Raw genomic sequence first — 7663 nt, forward strand, 5'->3', positions numbered from 1 at the left:
TCTTGATTCTATGCTTCAAAAAACAAAACATTTCTGATTCTTTAGGGATTGTAAAGGTTTTCAGTGAGGTGAAAGATGATAAGAGATATCCCGTCTCCTACTTTATCCTGCTCCCTGCTTTTTCCTTGACCTTGTACCTCTCTCTTCTTCATCCAGAGTGGAACCCTTAGAGGAGATTTCAGTGTTTGCACACCTGAGTGCTGAGATAGCAGGGACAGGGCAGTGTCAAAAGATGGGAGTGTGCATGCATTGATGGTTGAATATGTTTGAGAGGAATACTTTTCATTTGTATTGCTGCTTTTTAGGAACTGAGATGGAGAACAAACTTTTTTTGTCATTAATTTTGTAGGAGGGTCTGTTTAAACAGGTTCATCTCATCCTCACTTAGGTTCCTGCTGGCAGAGTGAAGTGTTCTAGGCTGAGCACAAGGTCACAAGGTTGGATTTTGGAGAGGTACAATTGGACCCTTGATTCCTATTTCCTTTTTGGTGTCAGTGAGCTTCAAGCTAACATTGCTTGTGGAGTTTTTCTTGAACTTTTAGTTTGTCTCTAAAGGTTATTGTGGCTGAAAAACATTTGACTTGCAGCTCTCTTGGGACAGAGCTCATCCAAGAGCTGAGGCATGAGGAAACCTGTTTGTCACTTCAGGTGACAGTGAAGTCTAGAGAGGCAGATGGTGGCAGCCTTTGTCTGAATTCTGAAAACAACCTGTTCTCTGCAGCCTGGGGACATTAATCAGGGGCTACATCAAAAAATGTGGGTTTGAGCAATGTCAGTTTGCTGGGTGGAACTATTGTCCAGAGAAGCTGTGGCTGCTCCATTCCTGGAAGGGTCCAAGGCCAGATTGGATGGGTTTTGGAGCAACCTGAAATAGTGGAAGGTGTCCCTGGCTATGGCAGGGGGGTTGAAACTAGCTGAGGTTTAAGGTTTCCAACCCAAACCAGACGGTGATTCTGTAATATTTACAAAAATTTCTGCCTGTTCTGGGGCCATGCAGAGTCCCTTTTTAGGAAGTCAAAGGAATGTTGCCTTTGTCAGTTGGTTTGTGATTTAGGGATGTTACCAGCACATCCAATACCCTGCATGCTGTGAAAATGGCTCTGTGTGCCTGAGGTTAAGTGTGTGAAGTCACCATGGTATTCCTCCTGTGTCACAGGATCTCTCTCGGCAGACCTGGCACCAAATTCTTTGATATCTGTGACAACAAATGTGTCAGGATCTCCTCCCTCACTGGAGGGACAGCTGTACCATGGCCTTGGTTTATGGGTGGGATGCTGCTCCAAAGGGGCAAATGCCTCCTTTACACCAGGACTTTGGGAGTCTGTGCCTCCCTTCGGGAAAGGGGTCCCTGGGGATGCCCTGAGCATTCCCTGGTGTAAAGCAGTTCTGGCAACTCCTGGGAACTCTGCAAATTTCTTACTCATGGAGTATTTCAGATCACCACTCATTTCTTACCTGTGCTTTGCAGGTTATAAGTTCATTTAATTTTTTATTATTTTCTGGGAAATAATATGTTGAGGCAATGAAATATATCTAAAATATATTTATTTTATGCAGAAATTATGTTTATTAACCATTTGTAGCTTTCTTCCAGCCTTACAGCTATGCATTTATCTCTGGCCAGGAGATAGTCTTTCACAGATTCTCTCCAAGAGCTCTGGACTTTGAAGGCCTCATGTAAGACAGTGTAGCAAACTGTTATGGTGGCTGTGTCTCAAATGGGCTATGAATCTTGTCTATAAAATTGTCCTTGGATATTTTTATTACTCATAAGGTACTGGCATAAAATAAATACGGATAGCAGTGGATCAGTGGAACTCCTACTGCTCTCCTTGCCCTGTACCTTCACATATCAAAAAGGGAATTGTGCTTTTCTGCTGATGCTCCTGCACCTTCTGTGTCCCTGGGAGAGGGTGGCTGCACCCCAGGCCAGCAGAGCAGAGTCTTGGTCGTGGTCCTTCTGCAGCTCTGGGCTCTACCCAGTCTTGGCACTGCCCCTGGAGGCTCGTGGATCCTCACACAGCCTCTGCTCTCTCGGGTGTAGTGGGGAATCCTGGGGAATTCCTGGGGGAATGTTGCTGCTCTCACGGCCTTTTTTCAGGGCCAGGGATGCACCTTCAGCTTCTGTCTTGTCCCAAACCTCTGTATGCACAGAAATGCTGTAGTTCCTCTGTTCCCCTTTGGCTTTTTATTCTGTTTTTCCTTTCTCCACCTTCAGTGGTCAGTCCCCCTCCATTCCCTCCTGTTTTCTGCTTTCCCTCAGACTCACCCTGTACTGTTTGTGTCCCACTGGACCCTCCTGAGGAAGCAGAAGCAGTGGACTAAACCAGATGGCCTCCCCTGCCATATCCTCCCCCAAAAGCAAGGATTCACATTAACAGGCATTGAGGCTCCAACCACAACATTATCCTGGGAGATCCTTCCTCTTCTGCAGGCATTCCTTGGGAACTGGCACCACCAGATAAAGTTCATTCCTCAGCTTGGCCTTGTCTTCTGCTCAGCCACTGATAAGATGTGTGGTGCTTCCTTTGCTCCCATTAAAATCACACAGGCAGGCTCCTGCAGGACAGGTCTGTGCCTCAGGTCTGGGACCTCTCCACTGCACAATGGAATCAGGCTGTGCTGCTGGGATTTTAATATTATCTTCCTTCCAAGTCGAACTTTCCCACCATTTGAACTTCCCTTTTCTTCCCACATTTTTTTTTTTAATTCACACACCTTGGTTGTGTCTCTCTTTATTTGCATCTCATTCCTGTTTCTTACTTTTTCGCTGTCTCTGCATTCTCCCATCCCCCTTCTGTGCTGTTTTCAGCCATCCACCAGCTCTCAAAGGCTGGTGAGCTCCAGCAAGGAGCCAGCCCCATGGTTGCTGTTAAAGATGCTGGAAACTGCCCAAACAGGGCTCTGTGTCTGGGCTGCCATAAAGCTGGGAGATATCCAACCTTTTGTGTATCTACAGCTGTATTGTTTGTGCTGTTTTCCTTGCTGTTTCCTCCCTGTTTTCCCTCTTTGGGCTGTGCTCTGCTGTTCAGCAACACAGGCTGAATAATGTGTGCCTGGGAACTGGGGGTCTCTGCAATAGGAGATTCTACTGTCCAAACAATTTTGCAATAACAAAAGATGGGAATGTTAAATCACTGCTTCCAGGAGTCCAAAATACTGATTTCTGGCACCTGGGCTGCTAAATGGCTGGGTTTGATGCTGGTGGGTAGAGTAATGTTGAGTCTTCTGTGGCTGTCACGATTCATCTATCTGTAAATTTTATGTTGTCTTCCTAAAAAAAAAATCCTTCTTGTGCATCTTCTCTGGCATCTGTATAGATGGACTCAAGGGAAATGACATGGGCAAGTAGAGGCTGCTTTGCTTGTTGCCTTTCTCTCTGAAAAAGTAATTTTCCCGTGCTGCCAAACTTGTGTTTTTTAAACCCACAGCCCCTGGTGGGCCCTTGCTGTGCAGGACTGAGCTCGACGTTGGTGTAACACTGCCACTGTCTAAACTCGGCTTCTTTTACTCTGCTAAATGAATCTAATGATTTTTCTGCTTGTGGCTGTAGCAGAAGAGGATTTCCACCAGGTGGTAATGTTGGGCTTTGGTTTGTGCTGTGACCAGCCTGGGGTTTGTGTAAACGTTTCAGTGAAGGAGCTGGGAAATGGGATTATATGGTGGGATTAACCTGGGTCATCTCTGCGGAATTTTTTTGGGTTTGTATTGTTATTTGCACATAAGCTTTGCATATGGGAGAATTTCAGCCCATCAGCAGCTTGCAAATTCTTGACTACTCACAAATATTTAGAATTTGGCTGTTTAAATTGTTTCTTTGGGCCCCCGTTGCTGCTGTTAGTGTGTACTCCTGGATCCTTTCAAACCCCTTTTGGGTTTCTCAGGAACTGAGCAAACCTGGGAGGGTGTGTAGGGCCAGAGCTGCACCTCAACCACCCCCACGTTGTGCTCCATGGCAAGGGAATGGAGGAAAGGTCCAAACAGGTTCCTTTTAGAAATGCCTTTCGTGTTTGCAAAGCAGATTTCTCTAGTACAGGGAGGCACTAAATTCCAGGTATTTTGGTTCATGGCTAAGATGTGAGCTTCTTGCCTGGGCCCCTTTTCAAAGCCAAAATTTAATCTTGGTTTTTAATCAGTTGTCCCCGTGCTTCCTTCTCCACGTACTTACAGCATTCACTTCATTTTTCACTGATATTCTTGTTTTTAGCAGAAACTGTGTTCCTTCCATTAGAGGACCAGGTGCTGCTGATCTTGGGAGCACTGCTGGGTGTCTGAGCATCCTGCTCAGGGGGTTATCCAACCTGTAAGGCAGAGAAATCTCCCATCCCTCCTGGCAGAACAGCCTGTTTGTTCCTGGTCATTCCCATTCCTTGGTGAGTCGTGGTGAGCAGCTGCTCTGGGAGGCTGGCAGGTCTCTGCAAGCACCATCACTTACACTGACAGGCTGTTATTTTTCTATTAGGACTCTCTGATTTTAGGTTGTAAATCACTGACTTGCCAGAGCCTAGGCCTGGCTGCTGTCCTGTCCAAGGGATTGGATGAAGAGCAGCTGCATTTGACTTTTGCTTCCCAGTTTTTCCTGCTTGCAGGAAGAGCACATGGTGCATCCTTTACCTGAGTGACCCTTTCCAAATCTCATTTGTCTGCTGCCTTTTCTGTATGGATTATGGGATCATGCATTTTTGTCTTTCCTTCTTGCAGTTTTTAACAGCTCCCAAAATTCTACTGCCTCCCACTGCAAAAGGATATTTCTTCTTCCTCCCATATTCCTTAGAAAAGAGCACCAGCTCTGTGCCAGATTTCTCTGGTTTTCCTTCTGGGAGCAGAGTGAAGGATTTGAGCAGCACTTGCGTGTTGCACTGGCTTTGCATGGAAGGAAGGCCAGGAATGGCCCTTGCTCTTCTGAAATCTTGTTTAACCTGGATGTGGATCTCATTGATTGAGCTTCGCAGTCTAAATCTGTTTAGGTCAGGAATTTGTCTGTGACCACTGCAGAGGTTCAAAGTTTGGATATTTTTCTAAATTCCTCACCTCTGTTCCTTTCTTTGCCTCACCTTTTTTAAAATCTAACCTCTTCTATTTAATATTCTCTGATTTTCTATAACTTTCCCTATTGTGCCCTCTTCATTTGCCCCGGAATTCCTCTCCTCCATGCAGCCTGTCAGACACAGGGACCTGTCCCATACAGGCTTGGCTGAGGATCTGCTCCACAGCTCATGCCCTGCTGTCATTGTCATGCAGAGCTGGATATTTTCTCTGCTCATAGGCCATCAGTGATTGCTTTACAGAAAGGCATCCTCTATTTTGATGGTTCCCCAGAGACGAATTTATTGGCAAGACACCATAAAAGTTCTTTTTTCTCCATTCTGCAGGTGAAACTGAACATGCTCATAGTGCCTATTACTTCTGGCACTTGCTGTTTTATTAGTAATACTGAGATTTGTGTCTTAATCAGTCAGTTGATTCTGGTCAGCATTCATGGCTGTACTGCTCTAGTAGGAGGGCAGAACTGTGATTAAGATTGATAGAAATTTCTGCAATGTCTGCTATATTGAGCCCATATTCTGTCAGGCTTCTCTTGTAACCTTAAAAATAATTAAGCAGCCCTCATGCAATTAGTTTTTCTGCCACCTGATTCCTTGTCTTTTTGGCCTCATGATGTTTGGTGCATGTTAATGAGGTTTTTCCTGGGCTGTACTTGATGGATCACTTTTGTCTGCAAATAATTCCTGGCAGGGATATGTTGGATCACTCTCCTGTTGTTGTTGCTGCTTCCAGTAGAGTGAGCCTCTTCATGTGCCCCACCTTCCCGGTGGGAGAGGGACATGGGTGAGAGGAGAAATCCTTCTCAGTGTGCCTGCAAGGAGATCATGATTTAGACACTACATGACCAGGATTTCAGTATGTGCTGGGCTTTGAGGGTCTTTTCCTCCTCACAAACACTACAGATGGCCTTGGGGCATTGTTTCCTTTCTCCTTTAAAATTGTTGCAGAGCTTCCAGTCCCAACAAGCCGCATTTATGGGTCCCCTAATCCAGTTATTGTGCCCCTGCACCTCCCTGATGGTGATCACAGCCTGTCTCCAGCAAGAGCCAGTAATGGGTTTGCTCTTTTTGCACGTTCGTGGATTTGTCTAATGAATAGTTCTGAAGTTGTACCTTATAAAGTGTTGGTGTGTAGCTGATGGGATCTGGATGTGCTCCCTCCTCCTGGGGATGGCTCACCTGAGGCCCAGCCACATGATCTGTCAGGGGTGCCAAGGCATCCTTTGTCAACTCTGGATGAGCTGTGCAAGGTGCAGGTTTTCCAGCACTGGAAGCATGAGCTGATCTCCTGATGGCATCAGGTGTGCGGTGACATCACTCCAGCCCTGATGGCACAGGTACCTGCTCCCTCCCTCACTGGGCTGTGACATCACCAGCTCTGGTGGAAGATTTGGTTGATTCAGACACTCCAGTTACACATTGTCCAGCTCATCAAATTACACTTACACTTGAGGGATTTGAAAAATGTTATATTTGTTTTTCATTGGTGCTGATTTATACATGGAGATGATCTTTGCTACATTATGCTTTATCACCCTTTTGCAGTCCAGGCTGTCTCTGGCCTTCACTGGGCTGGGACCACTGAGAATGCTTGTAGAGGTATTACAGAATCACAGAATATTTGGACCCACAAGGATCATCGAGCCCAGCTCTTAAGTGAATTGCCTGTATGGGGGATTATGGTTTTGGAGAAGTGCCCACTAGAAATGAGTTGAAGAGTGATAGGAAGGTATCCAAATAAAAGCAGCATGCATGTTAATAGTGTTCCAGCAGCAAAGAACAAGCAGAATAAAATGGGCCACGTTTCTAAGAAATATTTCGACTTCTAGAAGACTGAAACATGAGCTAAATCTACTCGCACATCAAAACATAAACAGCTTGGTGTGGAACAAATCTCCTGCCACATCAATGGAACAAATTTAGATTAAAGCTCTGATCATGACTCAATGCTCTGATGTACATGTTCAGAATCTCTTCCAGCTTCCAGAGGCATTGCCAGCACCTGAGCGGGGCTGTTGTTTGCAAGTGCATCCTGCTGTTTGCCATACATTCCCCCAAACAGTTGATTTTGAGGGAAGTAGTGAGGGGAGTTGTATTCTTGGTATTTTAATGAATATTGCTGGGTTGTGGAGCTTATCCTGTGCTGAGCTGATGGCTCTGTTCTGTTCCCTGTAGAGCCACTAGAAGCTGACTCCAATGGAAACGCTGCAGCCATCCTGCCACACATATCCCTAAACAAGGGATTTGACTTTTCTGAGTGCTTCTAGTAGTGGATTCTGTTTCTCATAGTGCTCTTGGGGCCAACGGGTGGTATTAAATGCATGCTGAAAAATAGTGGGAAAAAACAATAGAGGCTTTCATGATGAGACATGACTTATTTCCATTCTCAGACAGTTACTGAGAATCCAGAGGAATCCATGAGAAGTATTCAAAAGGAACAGAAAGTTTTTGTCTGAGCTGCAAGTGCTCAGGGTGGGCTCTCACAGCCAGACTCCCATTTCCTGTTTTCCTTCTGCAGAGACTTGGCTTTCCTTGCCATGAAAAGCCTGAAGGAGGACACTGCTCAGGCCAAAAGGCATTGCCCAGTGTGATTCTGGGCTTTGGGTAACAGCTGGAGT

This window comes from Chamaea fasciata, unplaced genomic scaffold (assembly GCF_029207755.1).
Source record: "Chamaea fasciata isolate MVZ Bird 193981 ecotype frontalis unplaced genomic scaffold, bChaFas1.0.hap1 SCAF_17, whole genome shotgun sequence".
In the NCBI taxonomy this organism is placed as follows: Eukaryota; Metazoa; Chordata; class Aves; order Passeriformes; family Sylviidae; genus Chamaea; species Chamaea fasciata.